Source organism: Epinephelus fuscoguttatus, linkage group LG24, assembly GCF_011397635.1.
Source record: "Epinephelus fuscoguttatus linkage group LG24, E.fuscoguttatus.final_Chr_v1".
Lineage (NCBI taxonomy): Eukaryota > Metazoa > Chordata > Actinopteri > Perciformes > Serranidae > Epinephelus > Epinephelus fuscoguttatus.
The window spans coordinates 14,853,436-14,879,438 of NC_064775.1; the positions used below are offsets into that span (position 1 = coordinate 14,853,436).

The 26,003-nt window shown below is 40.4% G+C and overlaps 1 long non-coding RNA gene across 1 annotated transcript; it reads right to left on the reverse strand.

Moving 5' to 3' along the window:
- Positions 1–996: 996 nt before the first annotated feature.
- Positions 997–19,007, reverse strand: LOC125885112 (uncharacterized). Its single transcript, XR_007448809.1, has 3 exons — positions 18,565–19,007; positions 13,281–13,349; positions 997–1,634 (listed from the first exon to the last, which is right to left on the reverse strand). It is a non-coding gene; the product is annotated as an uncharacterized LOC125885112 (long non-coding RNA).
- Between the last annotated feature and the right edge of the window lie 6,996 nt (positions 19,008–26,003).

Consider the following 26,003-nt stretch of genomic DNA (forward strand, 5'->3'; position numbering starts at 1 on the left):
GTGCCGAGACTTTGTGGCATTGTGAGTCTTATTGAATTTACTCTCAGTCTTGAGGCATTTTATAGATTACTGAATTAACAGCTGATATGGAGAATTAAGATTTTCAGGGACATTCAGATTCAGATCATTTACAACACTGTCTCGGACATGTTGACCTTTGAGAGTCGACGCCTGTGTGTTGGCTTTGTTTGATAAGTGAACAGAAAGAAGGACACCACCATCATCGGCTCTGTCACATCATAGCTCTTTGTATTTTATTGTTTTCTCGGTTCATGTGCGATGCTTTTTGCCGTGCTGATTTACTTCAGCTGAATTACACTGCTGAGGAAATGAGGGTCTCAAATGGCTCCTGATGAGCTGAGTGTAGTGGACCTATTTGTGAATTTTGACCACCAGGTGGTTCATACAAACCTTTGCACTTGTGTCTTGACCAACTTTACAATGTTTAAGAGTGACGATGGCATAATCTTATATAAGTGATAATGGTTAATGATCATTTTCATTGTTGATTATTTTATTGATTAGTTGTTTGGTCTATAAAATATAATGGTAATTTTCTGTTATAGAGGAGCAAAGAAACCAGAAATTATTCACATTTAAGAAGCTGAAATCAGAGAATTTTGACTTTTTTTTTTCTTAAAAAATGACTCAAACCAAATAATTGATTGTCAGATAGTTGGTGATTAATTTAATAGTTGACAACCAGGGGTGTCATGCTGCTGGAAAGACAATCCGACACTTTTTCCTCCAAGTGAGGAAATAGAACATTTGTAGTTCACATAATCTGGTTGAAATCCATGCACATTTTTTCAGTGCTTGAACAGGAAACAGGACAGAAAAGTTGGTTACGTAACCTTCAAAATGACCCACTATAATTATGCACGACACCTCTGATGATAGTAAACTGATGATTTGTTGCAGCTCTAGTTTACACATATATCCAAAGTGCAATTACAAAATGATTGAGACAGTAATTCAGACAAATCAAGCAACACATGAGAGGTGCTCTGATTTTAATAGTACTGATTCAGTATCGCGTTTTTAAAAAAGTTGCATGTTTCTTCTGTGTTGTGGAGAGAGAAGGAACTGCAGTCTGTACTGGGTTGATCAAAGTCTATTTAAAAACATATTTAGTCATCCCTCTTTGCAGTCAATGTAAACAAACATGGGCAGACAGTGTGTGGTTAACAGCATCTAAAACAGAAGAAGTACAGGTGTGTTTACATGCTGTTCAATGTGATGCAGCTTATTGGCCATCTAGTGTTTGTTTGGTGTTTGGTTGCTTGTTCAACAAGCTGATGTGCTCATAAGTTACATATGAAGGAGAGGAGGCAGGCTGCTGTCTGTCTGTGGGACATGGGACACATGATTTAAAGAGAAGTAGCAGACAGAAGTTGGATAGTAAGATGGTATTTTTGTGCAGAGTTTCTGAGTTTATCCATTCAGTGTCTCTGTAGCTGGATGGTGACACATCAGATGGAGCTCCATGACAGGTTCTGCTTCTGCTCCAGATCAATGAAAGCCTGCAGGACTGATTATTCCCAACTGTGTCCAAACACGCTGTTCTGCTGGGGGTGATTTCGTCTTTCCACAGAGTTTCCCTGAAGAAGTTTGTGAAGCAGAGATTTCCATATCTGCAATAAAACAGTATCTTTGATAAAGCTGAAAAGAATTGATAGCAGCAGGGACAGGAAACACAATCAGAAAACAATAACTCTTCTCTGTATTTACATATGCACAGATATCAAATACTGACAAACCCAGCTAATGCAGGTCAATACATGGCATCATTTATAACTGTCCTCTAATATCTCATGGTACAACAGAGTTAAATAGTGTGATTTGGTTATTTGGGTTAATTTGATCCTGCTTGTTACAAATGTTTGTCTCTAGAGAGTAAAACTGTTAAATAATAGATAATTTTGACTCGTCAGTCCTCTTAAAATCCTTAAAATAAGTAACTTGCAATATTTTTTTTTTGCCTCCACGAGTTTAAGCACAGCCTGTGTGGTAGTTAAAATAAAATGAACAAGTAACCCACATGTTGTAGATATTCAGCAGGCAGCAGTGTAGAGCCAGCGTAGCCTAACTGGAAATACCCAGAGAGAACTGTAACAGGTATTGTGTGGAACAGGACAGTCAGTGGACCAATGGGACAGTGCTGGAAACACTGCATGCACTTCTGCTGCTCTGGGTTACTTTGACTTAACCTTGGTTTCAAGGGGTTATTTGGCTTTTACTGCAAATTGCAGGCAAGTAATGTAACCTTGTGTAAGCTGTGTCTGAGCTACACTGAAGTTCTTTGTAATATAATGTTAATGATGCCATGTAGATAATGACCCTATCAAAGTCTTACCATTCAGGTGAATACAGTCAAAGATAAAATAGAAAATTTGAAAAACATAACAACAAAATGCAGATTATCATATCAGTTAAAATAACTCACAACATAAATTAAATTATTGAAGTTGAATATAAGAATTCCCCAGTAGTAGATATAAATCCTAAAAAAAAAAGTCAAAATTGTGTGAGCTGCAAAATGAATCTATTTAAATTAATAACTTATACAAAATATATAAATAGCTATTGTTGTTAATCTAAATTATTCTGAAGCCTGCATTGTAAAATGTTCACATCTAGGAAGTTAATAGCTTAGGTCAGTTACGCTCATCAATGAAATTGTTTGGCAGCACCAGGTCTTTGCCACTCAAAAAGCAACTTCCAGTAGACAGGTCTAATTGCTGGTGTTCTGTATGAGACATTCAGAGCATTAGTATAGCAGTAAACCATGTGAAGATACCATGACACAATGGACACTATCAGTTATCAGTGTGTGTTGCAGTCTGAGCTTCTCTGTCGTTTGTTGTGGTGAGCAGGTCCGGCTGAGCATGCATGTTAGTGCATGTGTGTATTCCACTTGCCAGCTCATGCAGCTGCTTTGCACTGCGCTTAAACAACGGGTACTGCTAATATAGGGATGGTGTTGTCGCTGAGGCGTAGCGCCCATCCTCCACTTCCCCCTGGTTAACACTTTGTCCTGAACTGTGAACATTTTTAGAAGCTGTTGGCTTTCAAATGCATGCATGAGTCATGTATTTGCAGCTTTAGCTCACACATATAAATAACCCATACAAGTCAAACCATCATTCTATAGGTGGAAGATCACTTTTGATCTCTGGGTGCAATATATGGTGAAGAGAATCCAGACGCATGGTCTTTTGCTCAGTGAACCATGAGATGAGGTGGAAATCTTTTTGAGCATAAACCAAAAGGTTTGAGGAATTATATTGAGAAAAAAAGGACAAACTGAATTTTTCGAAACTCAGTGTAACCAAACTGCCACCAAAAGTCAGAGACATCAGAACTAAACCAATCATGTTGATCAATACATATAATCACGCATTAGCTATCACTACTTTGTTTTTCTCAGCACACACTCATGGACATAGCACAGGATCAAAGAGTGCTTGGAGATAAACACAGCAGTAAGGATGTTCTTCACGTCTTCACACTGCTATTAGGCCTGAAATCTCTAAGCCAACAGGCCACACACACACACACACACACACACACACACACACACACACACAGGCCTAATAGAATCAAAGGCATTTCTCCTGTGCAGCAGCCGACCCAGTGGGTTTGTTTAAGGCTCTCTGTCACAGCAAGCTGTCAGCTCCACTGGAGCTCAGCCTTACAGACAGAGCAGGGAGCACACTAACACACACATGCATGCATACAGTACATACATACATACAACAACAAGCTATGACATATGTCACATTAAGTGCTCAGAAATACAGTCAGACCTTCTGAACTTTAAATATGACCCACAGCACTCACACAGCTGATGATGAAAATAGTCATTAATAGTACTGCAACAGTATTTTGTTGAAACTGAAAGGTTCTTTTCAGCATATCTAATAACACTGGTAGAGCTGAGATTACGTTTAATAGAAAATTGGATCAGTAGTCTCTTGGCAAAATACTATATCTTCTGAAAGCCCTATGTTCTCTCCATTCATAAAGGAATGAAACACATTTGTCAGATATCAGCTCAGTGTAATTTCTATTGCTGTGTATTTTGTCACTCAAGGTATTTCTATTTTATTTCTGCTGTGAAGGGAGAGCTGTTACATTGTGATCTGACTTTTATACACTGACTTTGACTTTTTGACATAGTGTGACTTTTTAAATGACACTTTCTACTATGACTTTTTTTTATTACATTTTTTCTGACCTACCACACCATTTTTTTGGTGAAATACTATGACTTTGTTATGGCATACTTTACTATGGCTTTTCTCGACATACCATACAATGACTTTCGTACCACTACTCTGATGTTGTAGCAGACCTCCAATATGGCTCTCACCTGTGTTCACTGCAGGTGGAGGAATACACTGCACTGACAAAAAGCCCAACACAGAAGAACCTGGACAATATGCGCACACAGAAAACACCTGATGAGAAGAAGCTGGATGGCTGTGAGTTCTGCAACCAACATTTTTTTTAATGACACACTGTATTGTGAATTTTTGTGACATTTTTGGCATGTCTTTTTTATGAAATCTTCATGGCATGCTGTATTATGAAAACTTTTATGACAGTATGGCTTTATCTCCAGATGGATTAACGTAGGCAGCGCTCAAAACACAGATTGGACAATGTAATTGCTAACACTGGTACCATAATGCACACGCTCTGGTCAACACCAATATAGGGGGCACTATCACTGCAGAACAGTTAAATTTCTTCTTCTTGGTAAGCATAAATAAGTCAAAACAAAGACATCTATTCTAATATCTTAAAAATGCTAATATTTTTTCTCAGTTAAACTTTAAGCACACATTTAAACTGCACCATGTAATATTCAATATTCACTGAAACAATAAAGGCCTTAAAACTACCTTTCAGTAAAAAATTCTGGCCTATTTCTAAGTCAGGTGCCTCTTCATCGTTGCGACCCTGACCCATATGAGCTGCTATGAAAATGGATGGATGCCTAAGCGTGTTCAAGTTTTTAGTGTATCACAGATCTCAAACTTGGTGGTCGTGTTCCATTCATCTGGCGCCTGCTGATACTCTGAGCTTTGAAACAGGAACAAAGTCTGTGAATTCCTAAATTGAGTGCAATTTAATGATGATTACTGGGAGCCAATGCGAATGAATTCCCTTTGCTCCAACAGCATTTGGAGGCATCATCAAGCTTTGACTTCAAGGTTTTGAAATTCACTTTCTTTAATAACTTCCATGAATAAATTAACCAGTTGCAGCCATCTACACGGAGACTAACATCATCTTTCTTCCATCCATTTTCCCCCACTTTCAAGTGTCAGAGTAAAGTGGCCTGGTGTACCGAACACTGTTAAGCATTTGCACTCATCATTTAATCATCGCACCTCGTCCTTTGATTGATGCCTAATGAATGCCCGGGGTCTCGGTTTACAAGACGATCGCTAACAGAGCCTTGCTAATGGGTTTTGCCTGTCTGCCAGACAGCCCAGGCTTTAGGCAGAGAAGTCTGCGTTTACACCAGAGCTTCAAGACTATTCATTCTGTCATTTCTCACACAGATGTAACATACTTAGAGCTGTTGTAACAGACAAAACCAACCCAACAATATATATATTCTGAGCTGCTCTTTCTTGTTGTGGAGAGCACATCCATGTTCACATCAGTTTTGTGTATGCTGAAAAAGGGAAGCTCAGCATTGAGCTCCCAATGTAAATAAGCCCTTCAGTCATTTTCAACAGCATCTCTCACCGAGTACTTTTGCAATTAGCAGCCACATCACTCATCGCTAATAGGCTCCTTCTATAATGGTCTGAAACTAGTGGGAGAAAGATTGTTTTTATGTCTTAAAAAACAGTGCAGACATGGACCAAATCATGAGTGCTACATATCACTCACTACACAGCAAATGCTATCGAAGTATTGATGACTGAGTGTCTTAAAAGTGCACGTGTCATACGAAATATCTTTTACAACTCACTCCCACATTAAACTGCAAAGTTGTCCACTGAAGTCACAAACTTAAGCTAACAGCACGAGCACTGATGACAGAATATATATCACGCTACACTACTGAAGTGCCATTAGTTGCCATGCAACCAGCTTTCTCCAAGTTGTCATTCCTAACCTGGCAAACGCTCATTAAAGGAACTGCAATTCACCTCTTGTCAAGACCTGCCCATGGTCCCGCCCTCCTTGGTTACTGTTGCTAGGTTCGACAAAACTAGTCTCGCGGGGGTTTATTCCCATAGGAAACAATGGAAAATACTGGGAGATTTAACTTTCTCGTAATTTGAATTGATCATTCTGTCCAAAACGTGGTGTCAGTGATAGAGAACAAATGTGGCTACAGTTGAGTGAACGGGCATTACATGACATATCCGAAAACTGGTGAAAATCGTTGTTTTGTCCCGATGTCTGACGGTAGCCATGGCCACTAACGTGAGCTGTCCCTCCGCGGTTGCTAGCTCTCTTGCCTGACGTTAACGTTATATTGAGAGTGTTTACAAGTTGAACACCACAGTAACAGTTAGCTGACGCTATATGAATAGCAATGTTGTCCTCTACAAATGTCAATGTTGCCAGCAAGTTAACGTTTAATACGAGGTGGGCCTGTCTGAGGCCTGCCCAACAGGTTAGCATAGCGAGCCAACAACAGTCTGTAGCTAGGGAAACATTGTTGGATCACATCATTTATTATAAAATATGAAAACCATATTGCTTCTCTTATTTTCGAGCATATGTAAGTATACTTATTGACAGTCGATGTGTTGAACTGCCATTGTGGTCGTCCACAGAGTCAAATCCAAAGGAGACATGATTTCCCTTAGGTTTTGGAAATGGAATAAAAACTACTCCGGGAATACGTTCTGGATATCTGGAATTACTGTTGCAGACACCCCAAGCACAGCTTTTAATCATGTTAAAATAATATAAAACACTGATTTATCCATGTTTGCCAGCCAGAAAGCTCTGCGTTTCACCATGATGCCATTTCCAACGAGCCTGGGAGAACACAGCCTGGGGCAATGTTTGGCGAATCCCAGTACGTTAACAACTGTTGCTATGGGGAGGAGCACTCTAGTTGGTGGGTCAGTAGACCAATCAGAAGGCCAACAAAGGGTGAATTTGATGCAGTAGCCAAGTAGTGTATAGAGAGACCAAGTCCCTCCCCTTCAGGTGTACTTCATGGGACCTTGTTCAGTAAAAAATATGAACCGTAGTCAAAAGGAAGTGACAAATAATTTTTTGATTGCATTTTTAACTGTCTTCGTGTCTGCTCCATACAGTGCGTCCGTTACTTCAGCACAATGCAATGTTCCAGCTGCTCATTATTCCTAAACACCAGTAATCCATTGAACCGAAAGACCATTTGTCCAACTGCCAGTTATCACAAAAAGAAACACCAATTGCTCGTAAAATACACACTCTTTCAAACAGATCACCAGACCTTCCCAGGTGCCAATTAGGGCTGCACCTCAGGATCTTTTTTTCTTGGTTAATCTCACCATTATTATTTTTTTTTGTGACACACAGATTAATGTAATCACTCTATGTCATAGTAACCCTTTCCATGAGCTGGAGAATCAATAACACTCAGACGAAATTTCTTCAGATTTGGCACAAATGCCCAGTTTAACTCACCGATGAGCTGATTAGATTTTGGTGGTCAAAAGTCAGGATCATTGTGACCTTGCATCCATCTCAAAGAACACCCTAAAAGATTTTTTTCAAATTTGGGACAAACATTCATCTGGACTCAACAATGGTCTGATTAGAATTTGGTGGTTCTAACTACAGGAAGAGCTTGTATTTTTTGAGCAATGGGCCACTAGAGCAGTGGGCCTTTGTTTTCGGCGATTATGCGAACAAATATTTGGGTTGTGATTATGTGTTCGGGTTGTCCATCCTACCGTCTGTCCTAATGTCCTGTTGTTGTTGTTTTTTTCAGACTATTGGAGTTTTGGAAAAATGAGCTGCTGAATAATGACATGGCACAAGTTTGGAAGCAAAAGAACAAGCAAGACCTGTTACGTCACCCTCTGTGAGCACATCCTGGTACGTAACACAGGTATTGTAGCTTCAGCAAGAGGGAGAAGTTTTGACGTCACTTACGTGGCCTGTGTTCTCTTTCTTGTTGCGTATTTTCGCAGTCTTACAACCAACTGCGACTTTCTCAACTTGCAAAATTTTCTTTTAAATTGACAAACAAGTAATTCATGGCATGTCTATTGCTATCAACTGCAGGAGAATTGCTTTTCCGAAGTTTCCATGGGTGGAGTGTGCTGAACTTTGCCTCTCTATTGAATGTCAAACATTTTTATGATATTTTTATGATTTACTATACGAGGATTTTTATGACATACTGTACTATGACATTTTTTTTCATTTACTATGACATACTTTACGATTTATTTTTACATTTTTTATTGCATACTGTTACATTTTTTATGCCATTTTTATGGCATACCATACGATTAAATGATTTTGATATTTGAATGATTGTGTGTCGGTAATATGTTTAATCATTTGCAGACAATGCTGGAGAAGCAGCGAGAGAACCACAGGGAGTTATTCAGAAGCAGCTCAGCTGCCTCTGAGACAAGGTCAAAGACGAGCAGAGGATGCCAGACGAAGTCACAGAGTAAGGAAACATCAGTAAGCAAAATATTCTTTGTATACTTTATTATTTCAAGTTTTTTTATGTGTTTTGTGTTGAAGATATTTTTGCGGCATTTTGCCATTTGAGAACTTTTACAGGAATGTTTTATTTCTTTCTTCTTTATATATTTTCTATTCTGTCACACTTGTGACCAAATGAATGGACTGAAAGACAGTGAAAGTCTCTATTTTATCATTGTGAGCTATTTTGTGACTTAAAGGGCTTTATGTGTGATGAAATCACTTTTAACACCTTGTCACCATCACACCAGGAACATTTGATTATATCATCAGATTATCAAGTATGTCCCAGTATATATACACCTGTGTTTTGATGTATCTTGCATGAAAACTGATGCAAAAGATTTGTGTAAAAATGGGTTAGGGTTTGGATCTGGAGAGACTTTATATGTTTTGTAAATATGGGTGAAAATGTCTCTGTTTTATGTACAGTCTGCTGAATGAACAAAGGGACTTGAAGGGCCCAGAGGAGGCGGCAAGTGGTGCGCACCAAACCAAAATTTGGTACCTATGAAATTAACTCGTACCAGTAGTTGTAGTCATAGTAGTTGATGTTGTAGTTGTCATGTACTTGATGTATAAGTGGTTGTAGAAGTCTCATGTATAGTATGCCATTAATTTAAAAAAGTGATAAAAAGTAATTGAAAAATGTTGTAATATCCACCTTATTCCTAGCCCCCACGATATGTTGCATGAATTATCCCGTGACTTACAGCGCTGAACCGCAACCAGTGTTACCAATGGAGAACACTGGTTGCTGAACCGCAACCAGTGTTCTCCATTGGTAACTGCACACTAATCCTCTTCCTAGGATGATTGGGAAATAAAACATGTGGAACACACCACCAGTGAATTATTGGTCTGAACTGGGCTTAAGACAATGAGAACAAAATGTATGAATTTGAACATGGGCTCAATTCCCCTTAAAACATTCCCCTTAACAGAGCTGCGCTAGCTGACTGTTTGCATCTACTGCTTCTAAAAGATGATTTATGATTTCACGTGACTCATGAACGGACACTAACGTTCGGCAAGCATTTAACATAATTCAGTATTAATTTTAGCTCCATGAATAAATGTGATGTTTCCCAGCTAACGACGCAGTTTACACAGTTTAATCACTGCTTAATTTATTAAATCTGAGCTCTGCTGAATTAAACATCAACAACATTAAAAATCTGTCATAGTAAATAAAGTGTAAAATGTATAACTTCAAGCATTTATTTTTATATGATATGAAAGACATACAGCAAATCAGTAACACATTCTCAGCCTAGGTGACATAACACAATTCAAGGTATGCTGCTCAGTGTATTTTATGACCGGCAATTTTCTAATGTAGGCACAAAAATACTGGACCAATTGTGTCCCATATTGATTCAATAAGGCACACTTTAATTACTTTTTCAATACGGGACAATCCGATATTATACAGAACAGGTGGCAGCCTATTCCTAGGCGATGGTTACAGGAACAATCCGTTTTTGTTCGTGGTGCGCGTTCAACACTGTTGTTGAATCCACAAATTTAGCTTTGTCTGGCTGTTAGTGACGTTACAAATGTAGAGGTGCAACAGGTACCAGAGCTCCACAAGAACATTTAGAAAATGCTAATTAGTTAATGTTAATTGAGTTAAATGATTGACAAACAAAGCAGCGTTTGCTAAATTGAAGGCAAATTACATAAAAGAAGAACTGCTGTTGGTGGTTAGTCACCATGATTAGCCAATGAAGCTAACAATCAATGTCAGTCAATGGGACTAACTAGCTTACCGCTACTTCTGTTATCTCACCAGAGGTTTTACCAATAATCTTTTCTCAAGTAGCACCCCCTAGGAATAAGGTGGATAGTATGCCACAGGGTACAGCTTTCCTTTGTGGCTGTCTAAGTTAGCACTCACAGAAAAAAAACTACAAAACAATAACAAGTTTTTGTAATATTAATTGATTTTGTAGTTTTAGTATGTACACTGATATGTATGTGACTTTAATGCCAATTCTGATGTCATCCTTCTCTTCTTTTCTCCCCAGATAAGTGCCCAGCTTCTGAACCAACCTGAAGCTAGCAAGTTTCTTCACATCATTGTCGCCATCTTCTACTGACTCAGTTCTGCAGTGTCACAGTGCTTTGTTTGGTGTCAATGATAACTTCAGATAACGTAAAATTCTGGTTTTCTGTGCCATAACCCCTGCGTTTCACTTCCCCGAAACACCGGGAGGAGACACACGTCTCAACTCCCTTTCCACAGTGGAGCTCTGGACACAGTGCCCTCACAACGGTGAGAACCGAACCCGGCTCTGGCGCCTTCCAAACCGGGAACTGACAGACCACGCCACCATGCCACGCACACTTGAAACTGTTCTCTTCGTGTATTTGTCTTCTTCATTTTGGGAATGATGTCTCAAAATTCACTGCACCAAATGAGTATTGAACTCTCAACCTCCAGTCTTCAGACCAGTGTCCTTCCTCTCTGAGCTATCTTATGAGGTGCTTCACTATGGTTTAATAGCATATGTCTTCTTCACTTTGGGTTGTTTGACTACAAAATTGAACATACCAACTAAGTATTGAACTCATGATCTCTGGTCCACAGACCAGTGTTCTACCACGCTGTGCTATCTGATCAAACATGCTTCATAACTTTCCCATAGTGTATTTGTCTTCTTTCCTTAGGGTGTTGGACCTCAAATTCACTACATTACATCGCGATTAAACGCACCCTCTCCAGTCTTCCAACAAATCTTTTATCACACTGAACTACCTGAGACATTTAGCCTCTGTTACTACTTCCTTCTCACATTGTGCAGATACTAGTTTTTCCAGAGGTTTTGTGTGTTTGAGTTGAGTGGAAATGGTATGACCAAGTAGTTCAGGCTGTTAGTAGACTTCTGAGAAGGCAAAGGTTTTAAGGGCCAACACCCAAAGTGAAGAAGACAAATACACAACAGAAAAGTATCATAGTGTGTTGGATCAGATAGCACATCGTGGTAGAAGACTTGGGCTGTAATCCAGAGGCTGAGAGTTCAATACTTAGCTGGTGTGGGGAATTTTGTCTAAGACATAAAATGAAGAAGACAAATACGCAATTAGTCATTAACCATTTGGGTCATGAGATAGCTCAGAGAGGAAGGACACTGGTCTGAAGACTGGAGGCTGAGAGTTCAATACTTAGCTGGTGCAGTGAATTTTGTCTAAGACACAAAATGAAGAAGACAAATACGCAATTAGTCATTAATCATTTGGGTCATGAGATAGCTCAGAGAGGAAGGACACTGGTCTGAAGACTGAAGGTTGAGAGTTCAATACTCATTTGGTGCAGTGAATGAAGCATGTTTGATTCTATAGCACAGCGTGGTAGAACACTGGTCTGTGGACCAGAGATCATGAGTTCAATACTTAGTTGGTATGTTCAATTTTGTAGTCAAACAACCCAAAGTGAAGAAGACATATGCTATTAAACCATAGTGAAGCACCTCATAAGATAGCTCAGAGAGGAAGGACACTGGTCTGAAGACTGGAGGTTGAGAGTTCAATACTCATTTGGTGCAGTGAATTTTGAGACATCATTCCCAAAATGAAGAAGACAAATACACGAAGAGAACAGTTTCAAGTGTGCGTGGCATGGTGGCGTGGTCTGTCAGTTCCCGGTTTGGAAGGCGCCAGAGCCGGGTTCGGTTCTCACCGTTGTGAGGGCACTGTGTCCAGAGCTCCACTGTGGAAAGGGAGTTGAGACGTGTGTCTCCTCCCGGTGTTTCGGGGAAATGAAATGCAGGGGTTATGGCACAGAAAACCAGAATTTTAAAAAGTTTGATGTGTTGACAACTGCATAAATACATGAAACTTACTCATTCAAGTTTGATCCAGAGTACTGACAATTTTTTTTATGACATTGTTTCGCAGTACCTTACAATGACTGGTATTTTTCTGACCTTTTTTTATGGATTATCTTTTCACAATGCTGTTTTTGGTGACATTTTAGAAGGCAAACTCGGGGTTTCTGTACATCCATAAAAAGGCTTTTAATTCATTAGTCAGAAAATAAGGCAACTGATATTATAATATCACAAATCAGTCATTCAGAAGCCCTAAACAACACAGGATTTTATGAATTGTTTTTTGTAATATTAAATTGTAAAATCTTAAAGTATCTCTTACATCTTACATCTCTTATATCAACACCAGGGTCAGCAGCAACAGATCTCCAAACACTATTTGAGTGTATGCCTACAATCAGTTTGGGCAAAATTGGCCCTAACCCTAGGTATCTGGTGATAGTTCATGTTTTTTCCTTCTTCTCAAGTTTGGTTTTTGTAAAACTGGTCTTAAGTTTCATTCTGAGTGTCAAAAAAAAAGCCTGAAAAAGTCTTGAATCTAACTCGCCTCGAGCTGCAGGAACCCTGGTATAATACCATGACATATGACACTATGACCTTTTTAAATTACTTTTTCATATAATTCTACCATTACTGTTACTACCACAAATACTACAACAACAACTACTATTCCAAATACTAGAACCACTGCTATAGAAACAGAAGGGAGGCTGTGTGCTAAGTTAGAAATCAAATAAATTGATTAATTACCAAATTTTTAGTTCCATGCGATCCATTGTCTCTTCCAGGCTCTTCAAGTCCCTGAGGGCATTCAGCAGTCTGGACAGAAAACAGAGACATATTTACCAACACTTTGAAGACATTTAAGGTGTCTCCTGCTCCAATAACAGACATAGCCTATAGACATATCTGTACTGTACCAGGGGTTCTCAAAGTTATGATGATCGAGTGCAACTTTAAGGAACCAGCATGTGATTGAGGGCTGCACAGGAGAAGGGCACATATCAAACAAAAGATCCTTTCCATCTCACTTCCACATTAAACTGCCGAGATGTCCATCAAAATCGCTAACTGTAGCTAACAGCACTGGCACTGATGACACAAAGTAATGCCTGCGACACTCACAAGGTGCCACAAGTCGCTATACAATCAGCTTTCTACAAGTTGTCATTCCTAACCTGACAGATGCTTGTCAGCAGAGCGCAGTTTGACGCAGTAGCTGAGAAATGTATTCAATGTAAGCTACTAAAGAGTAAAGTATTGACATGGACTGGTAATGACTAAAATATAATGCTATGTCTAAGAAACGCTGTGCTAAAACAGATGATTGAAAACAATGACTGATGATATATTAGTGCACAGCAGCGCTGATCAGCATCCTGCTCTGACCTTTGATACTCTCAGCTGAGCTCTTCACATCAAACCTTTGTTTCCCATCATCCTTACATCTGCTACAGGCGGGTCAAGCAGTGATGATGCAGCGGCTGCATTTTATTTGGACCTCCCTCTCCCTCATCAAAGCCCCCCAAACACACACACACACACACACACACACACACACCAGCACATACATTTAATTTAATTAGAGAATGTGCAGCCTCCCTCTCTGCCAGTATTGTCAAAGTGCTCGCAAGCAGCCAACACTATCACTGATTGCTTCTAGATAGGAGGAAATATGATTAGACCACATGTTTGAGTTCCCCTGTTTACGTGTGTGTGTGTGTGTGTGTGTGTCGGAGGTGGGAGGAAATGAAGAAATCTGATTGTGGTTTTGTTGGTGGTGAGAGCAGAGGTAGGCTGAAGGGTTAAAAAGGATGAGGGGATGATTGGATATGAGGATACAAGAGAATGCGAGAAGACGGAGGGGGGAGGAAGGAGCTGATACATCAATTTCATAGATTGTGTCAATTCTGCCACACAATTGGTCAATTCTAAAATATGGCTGTAACAGATTGGAGAATTCCCTTTTTTCCCCCCAAGAGGACAAAGCTGCAGCCTGGACATGGTTAGCCTAGCTTAGCATCAAGACTGGGTGAACTCAGCTAGCCTAAAAGAAGTTGGTATCAGTGTCCATAACTTAACCAGTGATGTGGAGGAAAGGGTAGATGTGGAGGAGAGAAGATGCCTAATCTCTCATTATGAGTTTGATTTTCTGATGAACAGGAGGTAAACATGAAAGCTTTGATTCTCTGTGTAACAAGATTAGTGTTATTAAAGGGAGAAGGGCAGCCAGAGAGGAGGGGGAGGAAGGATGGAGGGAAACATGGTGAGACAGAGGAAAGAATGAAGGATTGACCTTTGCAGGATGAGGTAAAGAGAGATGGGAGAACCCCACTGAGGAGCTGTGAAAAGAAAAAGGAAAGGAGAGAGGACGGAGGGAGGGAAGGACTGCGATGGAGTGACCCCGGCGAAAACAGATTAGTGGACCATGAAGAGGATTACCAGCAATGATAGTCCCTCTGAGGGAGCAGCCAGTCCCAGCCAATGCAAACACACACACACACACACACACACACACACACACACACACACACACACACACACAATAACAATGACCACATTAAAGTGATCAGCATCAGTCCAACCTGTCTGACTAATGCAAACATATACACATAACACACACATGGACCTCAGCACAGTGAGACCTTTGGTCCTGTGTAAGTTCATTTTAAGCTCTGTTTTACTTTGAAAATGATTTTATAACAATGTTAGTCGTGTCTGCCTGGCTCGGAGCATTTACAAGTCTCTCACTCTCACTCTCACTCTCTCTCACACACACACACACACACACACACACACACACACACACAGAGGTGTCAGCCCAGCACGTTGAACCTCTCTAGTTGACAGTCAGCTGTTTTCTCTGCTGTTGTGCAACATTGGCAGAATTGTAGGTGTGTGTGTGTCATTGGTGTGAGTGGCCAAGACCAGCTAATCCCACTCAACCCCCAACACCACCAGCAGCACCATCATGTCTGATTTTAACTGACACATCTGAAAATGATTCTGTAGAGCACAAAGTTCTGTGAGCTGAACATGACAACACAGTCAGAAAGACTTTTTTTAAAGAACCACATCCACCTGTCGTACTGACATTTTAAAGGACAGGTTCACAGTCATCAACTTGTAAATCACAGTGTACCACTACAGCCCTGCTTAGGAGATACCAGCTTGATTTGTCTGTGGCCTGGTCCACACATGGACCAGTATTTTGAAAACTGGGTTTTCATTCTCAAAAAATCCTGTCCACACACACACTATTATAGAAAAATCTCTGTCAAAGTGAAACCGCAAAAACACAGCTACAGTGTTGTCAAGAGCATACCAAACCAACAGGAGACAATATAACTGCAATCCTGAAGCAGAGGCAGATGTTGGCCAATCAGAAGCCTGAAAATACGCTATCATACTGTTCCTCAGTATTGTCGAAGGGTAACTGATCACTGATGTGTAAACATGTAAAAAGTCCTGTTAGTAAGGTTAGAACCAGCACTATTTTTGTTACGTCTGCCACTGCATGAAACATCACCACTTTTGTAATGCCTCATAATGACACACACTGACATCTCAAGCCACAAACACATTTTCACTATCTCCATGTCAACAGTGAAAATGGCTTTTCTATTAGGGGTCATTTAATGTCCAGGATAAACAGGAGATATTAGAGCAACAAGAACTGTCATAGAACAATGTTCGTATCATCAGACAGTTGTTTTGAGACAGACTTGAACATTTTTAACCTGTTTTAAGTGCCCATAAAGTAAAGTTGTGAGAAAAATGCCACTATATAAACAACTACAATTACTGCAGCTACAAAAACACAACACGACGTTATAGCACAGACATGGAAAAACAATACTACTGAACTATTTCATACCTATATGATAATATATCTAAACTGGAACCAGTTATCTGAACTCAACCTAAAGCTGACTGTAGTGTCTGAGTCTCTACAATGAAACTGACAAGTTAAATGTCATGACCAATAGTACAGTGGCCAGAACTAGGAAAACAGAAAGGTAACACTGTGTAATGAGCACATACAAGCACACAGGTACAAGAGAAATGCTGACAGAATCAAAATTTAGGCACCAAAATGCAGCGACAGAAGAAATATTCAGATCTTTTAAGTCACAGCAGTGATACCACCACATGAAAAATCCTAGTTAAGTAAAAGTACAGACGTATTAAAGCAAATGTACAAATGCTCCTCTAAAATGTGGCTCAGTAGAGGAATAAAGGCCACAAAATAAATGTTTTAAGTACCTGAATAAATATACTTGGCTACACTGACTTACACTGATCTGAAACACTTATTTTCTGCTGTACAACTTGAGTTTTTTGAATGTATATCATGGCGATCAGTGACAAACAATAGTTCGCTCAATTTTGAATTCAACATCACAAAATGTTGAAAAGGTCAAAGGGGTTGATGACAAGCTTTGCAGACACAAATCAATATCCAGATCAAATGATAAAAGACACTAAACCTTTCCTTCTCTCTGACATTTCTCTCCATCCTGCTGAGGGAAAGTTTTGATATGAGGGCCCCCCTCAGAGGAGGATGGGGGTCCTCTCTCTGCTCCACTCATCTTAAATGAGGGCTTTTTCCTCCATCTTCTCTGCTGTTGGTGGGGGGTGTCGGGCTCAGGGGAAGAATGAGGGCTTCCTGGGGAGGGCCTTTAAGTGCAGGGCTGAGGAGTGTCTCGCCCTCTCTCTTCCTGCCTCACACTTCTCCTCCGTGTCCCTCACTCCTCCTAAATGGGGTCAAGCTAGCGGCCGGGACCTGCTGCTTTCAAAGACCCCAAAGAGCAGCTCTCCTCCTCCTGCCCTTTCCTCCCGTCCCTCAACAACCTTTTCTTCTTCCTTTCGTTCCAGTCCTGTCCCTCACGTCACCTTCCTCTCCTCTTCTTCTTATCGTGCTTCCTCTCTATCACGCAGGTGCACCATTCTCGTCTTCATACCTTTCCTTTTTTATTTTTCTACAGCTGTAATATTTGGCTTTTCCTGCTCTTCACTGCACGATTCATACTTGAGCAAGACTTTAGGCCACAACAATCCTAAAAACAGTCGCACAATCCTAGAGGGACCAAACCTTGACGTCTCAAAAGTTAATTTTTTTCCAATAAATGTTTATCAAGACTTCCGGACATGTGTTTTCCAACCTGTGGGTCTGGTTCCCTTAGGGTTCTAATGATTAATCGGAGAGGTCACAAGACGACAAACATGATAGGAAACATTTCTGCTATGCAAAACTGTCTTTACTTTTTTCCGACTTTTGCGGCAGTTTTACCTCTTAAAATGAAGCAATCCGACAACTCTAATTCACTGCTCATAGCTCACAGATGTGCAACCCAACAGGAGGAGGTCACAAGTAGGCAGGGCTTGGCTGAAGCAACAACCAAGTCTAGACGTCTTTTGACCTGCTACCTCGAAAGAGTAAAAACTTTTTGGTCACATCAGGGCCATGAGACGTCTTGACCAACATTTAGATCAACAGGAGATTTGAAAAAGACACCACTCGTGATGTTAAACCCATTCATGCACTCATGTCAATCCAATCAGGTGGAGAGCTTTTGAAAGGCAAAACATCAACTAAACCTGACCGGTGTTTTTCTAATTCCACCTCCAACTAACAGATCAAGAAACTGCAGTCAGCCATCAAACAGCCAGACACCCCAGAACATTTCTGTAGCTGCAGAGTTGTACAGCAGCTCTGTGCAGGACCCTGCTGCTACAAGTGGATGCAATTATGTTATTATTTTTCCACCAATGTTCAAATGACGTGAAAGCCTTCTTTTAATTTCTGTGCACATGTAGTTAAAGTTACTGTTCTGCATCATGGTCAAAAGACAAGTCATCCACTTTTTTGTATTATTTTCAGTGAGATTACATTTATCAGCTTAATCTTAAATTTGAATTGAACCTAAAACCCAGAAGTAGAGCAATCATCATGAGCCAATGAACCTCAACCACCGAATGCACACCTTCATGTCTCAATAGGGCCTCCCCCCTTTGGTAAGTAGCAACATACCTTCCCTCCTGTCACCAGGCATCCATCTATCCATGGCAGAAAGCAGGAGATATATCCATCGGTTAGTCCATCCAGGATGTCATTTACACACTCTATTCCTCCCGTGGAGTACAGCAGGAGAAAGATATGGAAGCCAAGTGTACAGTCTCCAAGTGATGTTCCCCTTACTCCTCACAGGTTCTCACTGTCTCAGCCTAGCAGCATCACATCTTCAGTTAAATTCCCACAGAGCTAATGTGTCCATCAACAGCTGAAACTGAAACCCTACCTGATGACTTGCTGCAACACAAACTGGACTCTGTCCCTACCCTCAGCAGCCATGTCTTTTCCAGCGTCCCTTCCTGCCCTCCTCAAGCTCTGCTCTCCCTGTCCACTCCTCAGTCTTTACCTCCATGGCGTTCCTCCCATCCCTGACTCTTTCTAGCACCACTGCCGACAGCCAGCGTGGCTCTCCGCTCCCCTCCGACCCATACTGGGTTTTATTTAATTTGTCCGTATAATAGACGTGAATGAACCCCGGGGTTTAGGGCTACACAGGCAGAGAAAGTGACAGACGAGGGAGGGGCAGGCCGCTCAGCAATGTGTGTCAAAAGAGAAACAATAAGTGCCATTATTTTTGATTGGCTTCCCCTTTTTGAAAATTACTTCCAAAGTGTGATGTCCCATTGTGGGAGCAGAATAACGCTGAACAATGCAGCAGGGGGCAGGGGGGGTAGTCTTATATATCCAGGCTGATATTCAAGGGGGCTTTGGCCAATGCTGGCTGGCCTGCACTGGATAACCCTGCAGCGCAGCGACTGGGCCCTGGGTTAGGCTCATAATGGCAGGCATTGGGAGGCCTTTAGTTCCCATTGTGGCGGCTGTGTCAACAAAGAGGCCGCTGGGAGTTGCCTGGCATGTGGGATGGAGAAAAGGCCCTTTATCCCTTTCTTTTTAGAGACTGAAAGAGAGAGACGTTATCACAGCAGCTCGATGCATCATCTCTCTCTCTCTCGTGTCCCTGTTTACCCTGTTACACTTTGATAGATCGTCTGAAGAGAAGAGAATGTACCAAAAACTGGTTTCAGTGCTACATGCTAACACTTAGCTTACCTTGTGAGTAATGACTGATAACAGTGAGCACATACGCTTCTGTCTGCACACAAATTGATGACTGCATATGCATTACCATGGTGCACATTTGACTGTGGGGATTGGGTTTTATTACAACTGAGCTCTTATTTTCACAGTCGTAACCAGAAATACTAACACAGTAATCACCATGTTAACTGCTAAAATTAAAAATACATTAAACAGGCCAGATCCATCCATCAATCCCAGTGTACAGACCAACTTCCTGCTCCAACTTTGACCTGCTGCTCTTAGCTTAAAACTGCTGGTTGAAGGGGCAAAAGAACATTTTCAGTGCAAACCCCCCCCCAACATCATATCGTTAGCTTATCACTTAGGTGGGAAAAGAGAATATGTAGGAAGTAGGAAAGCAGACAATGGTGAACAAACCCTAAGCTGCTATAAGCAACTCGAATCCAGCCGGCCCGCTGTAAACTCCCTACCGGATCAGCAAACTTTCTGTTGCTGCAGTGACACAAATTAGATCCACCCTGCTGGAGATACTGAGGCAGCCGCCACAAATAAATCAATGTATGGGAAACACAGCAGGCTTGATGAACAGGGACAGCTTATTGTAGCAGTTTAAGTTTACTTTATAAAGAAAAGTATGTTTTTCATTCATTTTATAGTCAATATAACATATTTTAGTAAGCAAGAAAGTTTTCTACACTTTTACACAAACCGCCACAAAGACTAACTGACATGAGATGTGCATGGTTTTTTAAAATGTCTCATGATATAGAGTCTCTAAAAGTGCATCATTTACCTTTTCCTAGTGGCCTGGTGTTAAAAAAGTAAACAAAAATAAATTGCAAATAATCTTAATATTGAGTCATGGTACTTGTACAGTTGTAGTACTGAAAAATCGCAGTAATAATAAGCATATCAGTCCAGCCCTAGTTGTCAACATCGGACAGGTTGTGATGGCAGAATTCATCACCTTAATCTGGGTCTGTTCTCATGTTGACCCTCTGTTTTAAATGTTAAAGTCTTAGTAAAACATAGTCAGCATTTAAAGTCCTTAACTACACATCTTACTTTTTACAGACAGAACTATTTGTGATTCTGAATATGTTTAATTTCAGTTTTTCATGGAATTCCACTATGTGATTCATTATGTGATTAATGGGATCGAGCGTTAAAGTGAGCCAAGGCGAGCACTGTGACGTAGTAGAAAGGAGTCATGAAGTCAGTGAACTGAGTCATTAATACCAGGTAATATCGATCTAAAGTATGCTAATATAAGCAAACATTTGCCACTATAAGCTATTGGCATTTCATTGCTTATGATTTTGACTTTTCATTTATAAAAGAAAGGCACATTATTTCACATTGGGATCTTGCATTTCATTGTTTGTGTGCATACTTGTGTGTGTGTGTGTGTGTGTGTGTGTGTGTGTGTGTGTGTGTGTGTGTGTGTGAATGAGCGTATCTACAAACAACAACTACTGGACTTATCAGCCTGACGCCATGTCCACACTGGGTGCAAAAGCACCCTGATTCTCTGCACCAGTCAGCAAGCGATTCTGCTCCCCTGCTTTCTAATCACACGTAAAGCTCTGTCTCCATTTGCTTGTGTGTGTGTGTGTGTGTGTGTGTGTTTGTGTGTGACTGCTCGTCTCTCTTGCTCTCTGTTTTGACATGACTGACATAAGTGAAAGCACTAGTTGCATATTTCTTGATATATCATGTTTAGATCACTTGTATAATATCTAATATCCCTTATATTGTTCAGAGTAGATTATCAGTGTTTGTTTGTTTGTTTGTTTGTTTTTTTTGCCAGATTCACTCATGGGAAATGTAGACCAGACACTGAAGCTATCTGTCAAAAATAGATGGTGGACTGAAATTAGACGTTGGACTTTAATTACTCACCGAAAATGTCAGTTGTAAATGTTGTAATTTGCCGGTTTAAAAAAAATCCATAAAATCCATAAAGGTAAATAAGTTGATTTCTAATCAGTTAAACTGACAATTGTTGCTGCTGAAATACAGAACAAGTGTGTGCAAGCTGCAACTCAAATTTCTCTCCCATGCGTCCATGTTTTAGAGCAACACACACACACACAGCACACACATACATGAGCAGTGGGTCAGCTTGTCAATACCACTGTCGGCTCATTCATTCATCCAACTCCACCTGGGAAAGAGATGGACATGTGTGTTTACTCTAGATTCTATTCCCCCAGGCAAACGCACACACACACACACACACACACACACACACACACACACACACACACCACTATTATGCTTGTCTCCTGGCTGCGATGAGGCAACCTTGAGAAAGCAGGCGAAGCTGAACAAATAGTGGCATCCAAACACACACGTGCACATGTGTATGTAAATACACACACGCAGACACCAGCACCTAAACAAACAGGCCCAGCGACGGTAGCAGCACACGCCAAGCAGCTCTCATTACCAGCCAGCACAATAAGCTATGGTCTCACACACACACATAGACAGAAGAGCTACATGGTCAATACCCAGTGAGTCTTTCATTACACAATAAATTGGAGGGACAGGCCAGCGAGCAACACACACTCTCCTCCAGCACACTTTAACATTAGATTCATCTTAATATAGTTAATGTGTTGTGGTAAAAATTCATATCTGTAAATAGGTTTTTATTTCCAACATCGCACAGGCTCACTGCAGATAGAAATGTGCTAAATTTACCCAGAGAAAAGAGAGGCGAGAGCAGTAAATGATCGAATGGGAGGCTGGTGGACAGCTCTGGATGCTGTTTGTTTACTACCACCACAACAGCATCAGCAGTTTCCTATTGGTGCCTATTGTTGGGCTGACACAGATAAAGCACCACAGAGAAAGAGAGAGACATCAACTGGTCAGCATGGAAGGCAACAGAAAGAGGGAGACGCCTGGCAGAGTGACTGCATGTGTCAGGGGAAAATACACACTATAAATATCTTCATTTATACGGCATGTTATATCTAAGGAATTTAATTTCTTTACTTTTTATTTACACATGAATTGCTAAATGCTTAAACAGGATATCAGCTGATAAAATAGCATTAAAATATCATTTTCCTGTGATGATTCTACATCGATTTCTGAGGGTTAAGTGTCTCGGAGTTAAATTTAGTGAGGCATGTGGGCTGGCAGCAAGTCTGTCTCCACAAACTAATTTTTAACAGTAAATTTAAAGTCATCTGGATCATGTTTTTGAAGTTATATTTAGGCAAGTCAAAGTACTTTGAAAGGCTGAGCGTGTAGTGTTGTTTTCCGCATACATTAATTTATTTCTCCTTTAAATGCTTTGTCCTGCTACTTTTCCTCTCTGCTACAATTTCCTCTCAGCGGTCATTAAAGGACCTTATTATCTTGTGTACACACTTCACATGTATGCACATGTACGTGCACACTCCCAGCTAATGACAAGCCCTCCGGCTGACCCGCTGACCCTCATCAGAGCAACAAAGAGGCAGATAGCAGCAGCGGGACAATAAGATGGAGAGGTGTTGCTTAGGGTGACGAGATAAAAGCAGTGACTTGACAGCGGTGGAGGGATCGAGTGCATGACAGGAGGACGGTGGGAGGTGTTCGGTGGGGGGGAAACGCTAAGGAGACAGTTTGGAAATTAAAGATACTGCATTAAAAATATCTAGTATTTAAAAAGATTGTGGTGACAGAGGGTGAGAAATCCTAACTTTTTATTCCTAGTGTGGGTCACATGTTCATGGCAATCCATTCAATATCTGTTGAGATATTTTAGTTTGGAGGTTGCTCTGGAAAATACATCCAAAAATCATTCAGCTGTCCCTGCAGCCGTCCTGACTGACATCATGTAACTTTTAGTTTTCATACATCATTCATCCCTCCACACACCACACACCGTCCTCCACGTGCTTGTCAGGTAGGTATTTAGGTTGACTGGGTAAAGACTGCGGAGCGTCACTGCTCAGTCAGTGGAACTGGACAGATGATCAGGATAAGAGCAGGAAGCAGCCGTGTCCATCATTTTGTCTGAAGAACATACATTATCATCTCATCATTGTGCTGTCAGCACTCTATTCCTTCTGGGCCACACACACACACACAAAACACACACACTCACAAATACACTACATATATCGCTCTATGTAGTAGCACATACTGTCACTCTGCACTGATAAGATTCAGTTTTTCAGTCCGGCAGAAAACATAAGCGTATTTTTAGGAACATAAAATCACACTACAGCATCTGAAATGAACCATGCATCCACCAAACACAACTATTACTGTATATTCTCGTCCTATTTGACGGTGTAGTCCTTCCTCTTGACTCTGAGATAATTGAACCAACGCTCAGGAGAGGGACCTCACTTCAAACACTTCTATAAATCCACTGCACTGCCTGTCCCCATCACCACCCTCATTACTCTCCCTCTGTCACAGTGATACTCAACGTGTGGCCCAACAACCATTTTATAATCCACAATAAAAAATAAATTGGTTTGCACTAAGAACTTTTTGTGGACTTCGACTGCAAACAAGGCATCAAAATAAAGCATATTTATCAGGGCTAAGTGCCAGGAGAGGATCTCCTGGACCCTCCAACAGACGTCCGGGTTAAACCTTGAGTGTCCTAGAATCCTAAAAACTCGTTGTCTCTCATAGGGTCCCTTGGGGTCTGCTGAAGTTATGGTAGATCCTACCTTAAGCCTAGCCCACATCTGCCAGTCACAACTCATATGTTTCATATCCAATGAAAAATATTTTATCCAAATATTATCTGATGGTGTGGGCAGTGCTTGTGAACTGCTGTTTTTAATTAAGCAGTGACACCAAAACCTCAGGCTGTAGATACACGGTCCCCCGAGCAAGAATAAACTTAGTCAAAAAAATCATTCATTTCATCCGCCATCAACATCATCAACAACTCACAATGAAATCTTTTAATGTCCTCACTGTATTTATTCTGTATTGACGTCCTATGTTTAAACTGTGTTTTAACTTGTGTTTTTATTCTATGTACATCTGTGAGCATGTCAAAGACACATTTCCATTGCTTCTTGCAAGGGACAGGAAAGGTTTTCTGATTCTGAAGGTATTTTATAACAGGTTAGAATGTACACATTTTGTATCATGATTTTTTTTTCTTTTACAATTTTGTACTATTAAAACATACTTATTTTTAAAATACTTTATTTATTCAAAATTTAGTAAGAATGCTTCCACTTCCATTTTTTATGAGTAGCTTTAGAGTGATTTACAGATTTACAAATACCTAAGATTCTAGGTATCAACCTGTAACATGTGAAAACATAAAATGCCTCTGTCAACTGACAACAATATAAGAAGCTAAATTTAAGTGTCAGCTGTCACATTTGTATTTAAAGATGATCAAATATTTGCCCCTTAAATTTAAGGACTTGACACTGTTCTGTGTCATATATGAGAGTTAATTGAATATCTTTAATTTTGGACTCTCTGGCAAACGTTTTCCTAAACTATAAATTGACAGAGGACAATAATAAGCAGATTGTTCAATGATAGTAATAAAAATGTTGTTAGTTTCAGCCCGAGCTGACTTAATCAATGAGCACAATGAACATGAGATGGTTTAAAGGTAATCCTGCATATGTTAGATTCATGATAACATAAAGTGACACTGTAATGATGGAACAAGAGCAGGATTGTGGCTCATTGGTGTGTTTTTAATAGTTCTTGGACAAAAATAGAGCTCTGTGGCACGGAGGAACAAGAAGAGGTTTTGAGGGGTTTTTCTTTTAGGGCAATTTTTTTTTTTAAATATTACCAGCCTCGTCCTTCAAAGCTTGCTTGTCTGTGAGTGTGTTCACAAAGTACTTGGGTTAAACTCACTTTAGCAGAAGTCCTGTATTGTTCATCAGACAAAACTAAATCCTGCTTTATCCAGATACTGCTAAGAGAAGTCCTCATTCAAAGGGCCTCTGATAATTAGTTGCCGATTTAAGGTGCAGATGGAGGTGTTGACACTTCACCTCATCCATGCTGCGCGCACGCGTTCAGCTGCAGGGTTTGATTGGAAACTTTTCTTCTTTGAGGGAGAAAAATACGCCTATTGTGGCAGAGCGTACAGGCAGAGAGAGACAGAAACAATAACTCTGACCTTGGTATTAAACATTATAGATTTCCCTCCGCAAAGAATCTGTAGCTCAAGTGTTTATCTCATTGAAAGCTTCTTACACACACTCATACACATACTCAGACACACACACACTCGGTATCAGCCTTGGGAGGATTGAAAGAGATGAAAAAAAAAAACTTTTTGTAGCGGGAAGGTCCATGCAACGAATGGCCACAGATGCAGTTGATCTAACTAAATTCGTACAAAAGCCCAA